Source organism: Bubalus kerabau, chromosome 5, assembly GCF_029407905.1.
Source record: "Bubalus kerabau isolate K-KA32 ecotype Philippines breed swamp buffalo chromosome 5, PCC_UOA_SB_1v2, whole genome shotgun sequence".
In the NCBI taxonomy this organism is placed as follows: domain Eukaryota; kingdom Metazoa; phylum Chordata; class Mammalia; order Artiodactyla; family Bovidae; genus Bubalus; species Bubalus kerabau.
Genome location: NC_073628.1, coordinates 109,284,456 through 109,294,832, shown reverse-complemented (window position 1 = coordinate 109,294,832; position 10,377 = coordinate 109,284,456). Strand labels below are relative to the sequence as shown.

Genomic DNA, 10,377 nt, shown 5'->3' with positions numbered 1-10,377 from the left:
TAAGTCAGGCCTCCTTTCTTTTTCCTTAATAAAATGTAATTTCATTTTTTACACTTTTTTTTACTAAAAACACACATGCTACTTGCCTTAAGTAACCATAAACTGTCCTTCATATTAGCATTCTGTAGACTGGTGAACATAAATACCAGTGATAATTTCTAAAAACATTTGCTTTGTTATACAGAACATCTCAGGATGGCACCAAGCATAATTATTAATAGTCCAAAATCTCTTTAGTTTCTCTGTAAGAGTGAGTTAGTGCTTAGTGATTAATGTTTTAAAATCTTATTTTATTTGGAAATGACCTAGCTATTCAATAAATTTTCATCACTTAGTTTAGCACAACCCTAGAAATTCAAGTTACCCCAGTCTGGAGAGACTCTTTTAGACATCCTTAAAGTATAATTCTTCTTCTTCTTTTTTTGATGTATGATGATTCATACTTTTGAAAATATTTTCACATTCATTCTTTCATTTGATCTTCACCAAATGTTGCAAGATAAGTAAGACAAATATTACCCCCATTTTATAGATGATAAAAAAATAACAAATCTGAGAGACTGAACCAACCAGCTCTAGTTTCACTGGAAGGCCATAAAATAGTTTAGAGCAGAGAATCCAGGCTACCTGGATCATAGCCTAGTGTTATGGGGTCCCCTAACACACTTTGCAAAATTATTTCAGAAAACATGAAAGTTCATGATCTTTTTGGGCTAGAAGTTTACATCCTTTGGTGTTCTTGTTCAGTTTCTTCTGACAGGGCCTTCCTTACCCTTTAATGTCCTTCCTCTGCTTCATATCCCTGGAAAACACGCACTGGTTAGATCTCTCCTTTTCCAGGAAGCCCTATGAATCTGCCAAGAACTGCCTTCCACTGCTACCTACAGAGATCTGACTATAACAGTTTAACTATAATTATTCTTAATAAAGTTTATCTAAAAGCTCTCATCTCATTTATACATTTTTCTGTTTTAAAAGTTTCTTTACTTGAGTTACTTTCCTTGTTGGCAAATTTAGCTTAAATTAAATCTAGGCACAATAAAAGGCACATTGCTGATAACTCAAGACATGATTAGATTAGCAAACAAACATTAATACCTGATATTTTATTTTGAATATTTCCCAGTACATGGGAACCTGAAATTCATTTAGGTTAGTTTCTCTTGTAACTGTTTGATTTGTAAGTGCTTACTTTTCTTTAAGCCAATTGAATTAGAACTCATTTACAAGTTAAACTCAGCAATATTATCCAAAAACAAAGACACACACTGAGACATAGATAAATCTAGAGAGACAGCCAGAGATCTAATAGCTTTCTGCTTGATATTTAAAATGTCTCTTTGACTCTTCCCCCCACTCCCCTTGTCTCGAAATTCTAATTTGCCCAAGGCTGACATCTCAGGCAAAGTATTTCAAGGACATGGCAAAGGTTGCATGCTGTGCTAAGTCGCTTCATTTATCTCCAGATCTTTGTGACCCCAAGGACTGCAGCCCACTAGGCTCCTTTGTCCATGGGATCCTCTGGCAAGAGTCCTGGAGTGGGCCTCCATGCCCTCCTCCAAAGGATCTTCCCAACCCAGGGATTAAACCCACATCTATTGTATCTCTTGTGTCTCTTGCATTGGCAGAAAGATTCTCTCCCTTTAGCCCCATCTAGAAAGCCCAGGCAAAGTTTAACTTCAACTTTTTTTTTCTAGGCAGGCCTTTTTAATGAGCTAGCTGTTTTAAATTGCATATACTAGAAGAACTGATTTTGCAGTTTCAAAGGAAATAAAAATCATTTAAACCAGTTTTCTTCAGAGTCTAAAGAATATCATGGCCATCCTGTGTCAAAAAAAGTTATCTTTCCTTTCTGTAGTCATAGTTTTACAGCTAAAATACAGACCCAATAATGCTCAAATTGACTGTGATAATAGGGGCAGATAGAAACTTGCTAGAGTGGGGGAAGGAGTTGGGGAAACTAAGCTCCCCAACTCCCCAGAGAGATAGGGGAAGTTAGAAGGGGATTAGCTGATGGAGAGAGAGACAGGGAGAGATGGGGGGATAAGGTGGCAATTGGACAAAGAAAGGAGAGAGAAAGGGAAGTTAGGGTTGTGGGCCAGCTCAAGGGAGAGTCAACTTCAAAAAATGAACACTTGATCACCTGAAGTGTAATTTTGCCATTGTAACATGGACACCTGATCTGCCTCTTGAGAAATTTGTATGCAGGTCAGGAAGCAACAGTTAGAACTGGACATGGAACAACAGACTGGTTCCAAATAGGAAAAGGAGTACGTCAAGGCTGTATATTGTCACCCTGCTTATTTAACTTCTATGCAGAGTACATCATGAGAAACGCTGGACTGGAAGAAACACAAGCTGGAATCAAGATTGCCGGGAGAAATATCAATAACCTCAGATATGCAGATGACACCACCCTCATGGCAGAAAGTGAAGAGGAACTCAAAAGCCTCTTGATGAAAGTGAAGGTGGAGAGTGAAAAAGTTGGCTTAAAGCTCAACATTCAGAAAATGAAGAGCATGGCATCTGGTCCCATCACTTCATGGGAAATAGATGGGGAAACAGTGTCAGACTTTATTTTTCTGGGCTCCAAAATCACTACAGATGGTGACTGCAGCCATGAAATTAAAATACGCTTACTCCTTGGAAGGAAAGTTATGACCAACCTAGATAGCATATTCAAAAGCAGAGACATTACTTTGCCAACAAAGGTTCGTCTAGTCAAGGCTATGGTTTTTCCTGTGGTCATGTATGGATGTGAGAGTTGGACTGTGAAGAAGGCTGAGTGCCAAAGAATTGATGCTTTTGAACTGTGGTGTTAGAGAAGACTCTTGAGAGTCCCTTGGACTGCAAGGAGATCCAACCAGTCCATTCTGAAGGAGATCAGCCCTGGGATTTCTTTGGAAGGAATGATGCTAAAGCTGAAACTCCAGTACTTTGGCCACCTCATGCGAAGAGTTGACTCATTGGAAAAGCCTCTGATGCTGGGAGGGATTGGGGGCAGGAGGAGAAGGGGATGACAGAGGAAGAGATGGCTGGATGGCATCACTGACTCAATGGACGTGAGTCTGGGTGAACTCCGGGAGTTGGTGATGGACAGGGAGGCCTTGTGTGCTGCGATTCATGGGGTCGCAAAGAGTTGGACATGACTGAGCGACTGATCTGATCTGAACATGGACAATGATCCTTAGAAATTGCATAATTCTTTTTCTAATTTTAACTTCTCTTCAGACAATTTTAAGTTAGATTCATGTACGCTAAAGTAGGCAGAGAGGAGGACCTAGCCTCTCATCCAGCGCAGTACATTCTCCAACCAACGGACATGAGTTTGCGCAAGCTCTGGGAGATGGTGAAGGACAGGGAAGCCTGGTGTGCTGCAGTCTAAGCGATTGCAAAGGGCGATACACAACTGAGCAACTGAATAACAACAACATCTTTTCTATAGTGCTAGAAGACTTGCACTCACAGGAGGCAGTCACATTCAGGGCAGTGTCCAGGCAGGTTAGAGGCAAGGTCAGAGGCTTGCTCTGCTCTGTCTCTGAAGGCCAAACAAGGCTAATTATTTAATTTCCCTAACACATGCATGCAAAGGTTATTTATATCCATGGGAGAATATGGTGAAAGGAATCTTCCCAAAGTGACCAAGAGGGAGAACACCCTTCAGCGAGTCTTCACTTTGGGGGCCAGTGGTATACAAGAATAGCTTGTGCACCAAATAAATGTGGTAGAAGAGAGGCACGGATAATTCTTGAAGACGGAGAAAGTGTCTCCCTTTATTTGTGACCTTAAACTTCAAATGAATCTTTGTGTGATGCAGCTCAAAGTGGAAGTCACCCTGAACGTGGTAGAACATTCAACACCAATAAGGGCTTCTGTATTTAGTGCAGGAAAGGTGTTGGTGTTTATGAAGAGAAAAACAGAATTTTATTTCTGTGCCTAATGGTGTCACCTTGATCAGAATCTGTGTTGAACATTTTGAGGAAGCAGTAGTGATCTAAATACACTTGGAAATGGGGCAGTGAAAATAAGATGTGGCTTCTATCACCCCTGAAAAATGACTAGGGAAATTTGCTATCTGTAAAATGTCATCAGTGAGATAAATAAATAAATAAACAAATCTCACCTGGCAGCAGCTGCCTCTGGATGGCAAGGTTATTTGGGGCTGCCCCAAGTTTATTTCTTCTCTGGCTCCAAGTTCCCAAAGAGCCTGCAGTGCTGACCCTCAGTGCCTCTCAGTTTTGGAAAGGTCTGATAAAACCATCCTCTCTCTCTCCTCACATTTTTAGGCTTACTTTTTTCATGCAGTGTGTTGTGGTGATGCCAAGATTCTGGGGAAAAAAGCGCCATCTAAGGTGACAGTGTTTCCAGAATCAGTCTGACTCACTCCTTTACTTTCTCAATATCACCAGGAATAACATTTCTAATTTCTCTCTTTCCAAAAAAAAAAAAAAAAAAAAGAACAGAAAGAAAAAAACCTTTATTTTAAATTATTGTCATCATTAGTGCATCCCTTAGGAATTCCCAGCTTCAAACTGTACACACACACTTTTATTTTTCAGGGTGATTTTGACCTGTCAACCTTGAGAGAACGCTTGGCTTAAGGGTGGAAAGCCAATCACATCCCCAAAGGTCTTCCCTTGCTGCCTGTATAGGTTCATAACCTCCTATGTTTTCTACATAACACCTGAGTGACAAGTTGATATAGGAATGGGTATTTCTTTTTCTCCTTTGGGAATAACATCATTGTGTTTATGAAGCTGTTTTAATTCAGGGATTTTTTGATAATTTTGATTTGACCAAAGATCCCAAACAATGATATTTTCAACTTTCGCTTTTTCTTGTCCAATGGCAGAACCAATAATCACTTTCTCATTTGACTCCTAAGAATATAGTCTGTATTGGTAGAATTGGTATTAGTATTTGTGAAGTGAATCCTTGAATCAGTCCTTGATTACCCAGTCATCCCATCATTCTTTGCCGCCTGAATGTATATCTGATCCAATCAACTAACCTAGAGAAAAATGAAGATCCAGTGGGACCTCAGTAATCTAATCAGGTGCCCATTACTGATTGGCTTAGCAGTGGGATGGAGGGATGATGGGAATAGAAAGGCCTATTAGAAGTTTCAAGCTCTGGAGAAGAGGATCAGACTTTTCTAGCTCTAGAGACACCGGCTGGGTTCTCCACAGAGTCTGAGGTCTGAGCATCCCACCAGCCACATCAGAGCAGTAAGTTATCACCTTCAGATGAGAACACCCTTTTTCTTACTTATGGTTAGCTAATCTTGAAGGGAGGCATGTATCTCTGGATGGTAGGGAGGGTTTTCAAAAGATTGTTTCTTTCCAATTAATATATTTCAGGTTTTGGTTTTGCCTCTCATTGTAGTTTTACTTGAATCTGAAATATTTTAATTTGTGTTTTAGTTGATAACATTTTACAGTCAAAGCTCCTCTAAAAAATAAAGCTTAAGAAGAAAAAAAAATTGGGAAAAAGCCAGGCAAGAATGCTTCCTTATAAAAGATTTGAGTTCCCTAAGGTCAGGGATCCTAAGCTGTGAAGTAAACCCAGTATAAGAACACCATCACGTGGGGGTCTCTATAGTTCCCATGAAAGGATCATAGCTTAAATGAGGTTCATTCTGTTTACTGAGCTATAATAATAAAGGTTTTGTGTGTGTGTGTGTGTGTTTTAAGCCATGCTGTGGGGCATGAGGGATCTTAGTTTCCTGACCCTTCATAGATCATAGCCTTGTCATGGCAAAGGGGCTTCAGTAACTCAAGACAGGTGGGTCATGGTGAAGAATTCTGTGAAAACATGGACCACTGAAAAAGGAAATGGCAAACCACTGCAGTATTCTTGCCTAGAGAACACCATGGATAGTATGAAAAGGTAAAAAGATATGACACTGTAAGATGGGCCCCCCAGGTGAGATGGTGTCCGATATGCTGCTGGTGAAGAGTAGAGGGACATCACTAATTCATCCAGAAGGAATGAAGCAGCAGGGCAAAAGTAGAAATGACCCTCCACTGTGGATAAGTCTGGTAGTGAAAGTAAAGTCCAATGCTGAAAAAAAAAATTGCATAGGAACCTTGAATGTTAGGTCCATGAATTAAGGTAAATTGGATGTGGTCAAGCAGGAGATGGCAAGATTGAACATGGACATTCTAGGAATCAGTGAACTGAAATGGATGGGAATGGGAGAATTTAATTCAGATGACCATTGTATCTACTACCATGGGCAGGAATCCCTTGAAAGAAGCAGAGTAGCCCTCATAGTCAACAAGAGAATCTGAAATGCAGTACTTGGGTGCAACTCAAAAACAACAGAATAAACTTGAAATGATTCTTAGGCAAATCATTCAATAGCACAGTAATTCAAGTCTGTGCCCCAACCACAATGCCAAAAAGCTGATGTTGATCAGTTCTATGAAGACATACAATACCTTCTGAAACTAACATCAAAAAAGTTGTCCTCTTCATCACAGGGGATTAAAATGAAAAGTAGGAAGTCAAGAGACACCTGGAACGATAGGCAAGTTTGACCTTGAAGTGCAAAATGAAAGACAAATGCTAATATAGTTTTAAAAGAACAAGCTGGTCATAGCAAATACCCTTATCCAACATTCCAAGACATGACTCTACACATGGAAATTATCAGAGAATCAATACCAAAATCAGACTGATTATGCTATTTGCAGTCAGAGATTGAGTAGCTCTATACAGTCAGTAAAAAACAAGGCCTGGAGCTGACAGTGGCTCAGATCATGAACTCCATGTTATTAAATTCAAGATTAAATTGAAGAAAGTAGGAAAAGCCACTAGACCATTCAGGTATGACCTGAATCAAATTCCTTATGATTATACAGTGGAGGTGAAGAATAGATTCAAAGGATTAGATCTGGTAGACAGAGTGCCTGAAGAACTATGGACAGAGGTTATAACATTGTACGGGAGGGAACTAAAATCATCCCCAAGAAAAAGAAATGCAAGAAAGCAAAGTGATTGTCTGAAGAGCCTTTATAAATAGCTGAAGAAAGAAGAGAAGTGAAGGGTAAGGGAGAAAGGGAAAGATATACTCAACTGAATACAGAGTTATAGAGAAGAGCAAGGAGAGATAAGAAGACTTTCTTAAAGGGAAATGCAAAGAAATAGAGGAAAACAATAGAATGGGAGAGACTAGATATCTCTTCAAGAAAATTGGAGATATCAAGAAAACATTTCATTCAAAGATGGCCACAAGAAATGACAGAAACAGTATGGACCTAAGAGAAGCTGAAGACATTAAAAAGAGATGGCAAGAATACATGGAAGAAGTATACATTAAAAAGTCTTAATGACCTGGATAATCATGATGGTATGATCACTCACCTTGAGCCAGACATCCTAGAGTGTGAAATCAAGTGGGCCTTAGAAAGCATTACTATGGACAAAGCTAGTGGTTTGAGGTGAATGGATTTTAAATAGCTCAGTTGGAGCTATTTAAAATCCTAAAATATGATGCTGTTAAAGTGCTGCACTCAATATGTCAGCAAACTTAAAAAAGCTCAACAGTGACCATAGGGCTGGAAAAGATCCGTTCATTCCAATCCCAAATAAGGCAATGCCGTGGGTGCTGGCATTGTGAGTTGTACTCACTCCGCATGGTGTGAGTACTACCGCACATTGTACTCACTTCACATACTAGCAACGTTATGCTCAAAATCTTTCAATCTAGCCTTCAGCAGTACTGAGCCAAGAAGTTGCAGATATTTAAGCTGGGTTTAAAACAGGCAGAAGAACCAGAGATCAAATTGCCAACATTCTTTGGATCAGGTCGAAAGCAAGGGCGTTCCAAAAGAACATTTACTTTTTCTTGACCACACTAAAACCTTTGACTGTGTGGATCACAAAAAATTGTGGAAAAATCTTAAAGGGATGAAAGTACCTGAAACCCTGTCTCTTGAGAAACCTGTATGGGGGTCAAGAACTAGAAATGGAAAAATTGACTGGTTCCAAACTGGGAAAGAGTTAAGACAAAACCATATATGGTCACCCTGCTAATTTACCTTCTATGCAGAGTACATCACAGGAAAAGCTGGACTGGATGAGTCACAAGCTAGAATCAAGATTGTCAGGACAAGTATCAAGAAACTGAGATATGGAGATGATATACAGAAAGTGAAGAGGAACTAAAGAAACTCCAGATGGTGGTGAAAGAGAAGAGTGAAAAAGGTGACTTGCATCTCAACATTAAAAAAACTAGTTCATGGAATCCAATCCCATCACTTCATGACAAACAGAATGGGAAAAAGTGGAAGTGGTGACAGATTTTATTTTCTTGGACTTCCAAATCCTTACAGATGGTGACTGCAGCCATAAAATTAAAAGGTGTTTGCTCCTTGGAAGGAATGCTATGACAAATCTAGACAGCATATTAAAAAGCAGAGACACCACTTTACCAACAAAGATGCACATAGTCAAAGCTATGGTTTTTCCCATAGTCATGTATTGATGTGAGAGTTGGACCTTATGGAAGGCTCATTGCTGAAGAATTGATGCTTTTGAACTGTGGTATTGGAGAGACTCTTGAGAGTCCCTTAGACTGCAAGGAGATCCAACCAGTCAATCCTAAAGGAAATCAGTCCTGAATATTCATTGGAAGGACTGATGTCGAAGCTGAAATTCTAATACTTCGGCCACCTGATGTGAAGAGCTGACTCATTTGAAAAGACCCTGATGCTGGGAAAGATTGAAGATGGGAGGAGAAGGGGATGACGGAACATGAGATGGTTAGATGGCATCACCAACTCAATGGACATGAGTTGAGAAAGCTCAGGGAGTTGGTGATGGACAGGGAGGCCTGGCATGCTGCAGTCCATGGGGTCACAAATTGTCGGACATGACTGAGCGACTGAACTAAATTGAACTGAAGTTGAGAGTGACTCCTCTGAGCCATTCTCCTTTTTTAAAAAAAATTTTATTTTCCTGATTTTTGGTTGCTTTGTTCTTCATTGCTATGCAGGCCTTTCTCTAGTTGTGGTGAGTGGTAACTACTCTTCCTTGTGGTGCCCAGGCTTCTCATTTAGGCTTCTCTTGTTGTAGAGCACAGGCTCAGTAGTTGTGACTCCTGGGCTTAGTTGCCCTGGAGCATGTAGTATCTTCCTAGATCAAAAATCAAGCCAGTGTCTCCTGAATCTGCAGGGGGATTTTTTACTCTGAGTCACTAGGGGAGCCTTCTTTTACTATCTTAATATCACCTTGAATAACATCTTTAAATTTCTCTGTTTCCAAAAAGTAAGAGAAGCTTTAATTTTGCATTGTTGTTTATCATTCACATGGTCCCTTTAGAAATGCCCAACTCCAACCTGTTCAGGCCCTGAGAAGTGTCATGACCTGTCCACCTTCAGAGAAGATGTGGCTTAAGGCTGGAAAACCAACCATATCCTGGACAGCTCTTCCCTTGCTGCCTGAACACGCTGACAGTCTCCTGTGTTTCCTACATAACACCTGAGTGACAAGCTGATACATGGATGAGTGCATTTTGTTTTCTTTGGGAACAACATCGCCATTTTCATGAAGCCATTTTATTTTATTTTATTATTTATTTATTTTAATTTACAATATTGTATTGGTTTTGCCAAGACAGTATGGTACTGGCGCAAAGACAAATATAGATCAATGGAACAAAATAGAAAGCCCAGAGATAAACCCACACACCTATGGATACCTTATCTTTGACAAAGGAGGCAAGAATATACAGTGGAGAAAAGACAATCTCTTTAACAAGTGGTGCTGGGGAAACTGGTCAACCACTTGTAAAAGAATGAAACTAGAACACTTTCTAACACCATACACAAAAGAAGCTATTTTAATTCAGGGATATTTTGCTAATTTTGACTTCACCAAAATTCCCCCAATAATGATACTTTGAACTTTTGTTTCTTTTTGTATTCAATGTTAGCAACCAACAATCCTTTCTTGTCTGACTCCCAAGAGTTTAACTGTTCATATTGGTAAAATTCAGTCAATGTTTAGGAAGTGAATAGGTCCTTGATTACCCAGATACCTGATCATTTTCTCCTTCCTGAATGTATATAAGATGCAATGAACTAACCTACAGAAAAAATGAAGATCCAATCAAGACCAATACAGTGGGAGCTCTATAATCTAATCAGATGTCCGTCTCTGATTGGGTTAGTAGTGGGACAGAGAGATAATGGGAATAGAACGGTCCTTAAAAGCCTCATGCACTGGAGAAGAGGTGTAGACTTTTCTGGTTCTGACACCAGCTAGGTTCTCCACAGGGTCTGAGGTCTGAATGCTCCACCAGCCACAGCAGAGCAGTAAGTTACCACCCTCAGATAAGGTTGTCCTTTTCTTACTTATGGCTAGCTAATG

At 39.8% G+C, this 10,377-nt stretch overlaps 1 long non-coding RNA gene across 1 annotated transcript; it reads left to right on the top strand.

Annotated features, from left to right (window-relative positions):
* Positions 1-5,069: 5,069 nt before the first annotated feature.
* On the top strand, positions 5,070-9,554 carry LOC129654033 (uncharacterized). The gene is made up of 3 exons (XR_008715348.1): positions 5,070-5,228; positions 8,057-8,211; positions 9,328-9,554. It is a non-coding gene; the product is annotated as an uncharacterized LOC129654033 (long non-coding RNA).
* The last annotated feature ends 823 nt before the right edge of the window (positions 9,555-10,377 follow it).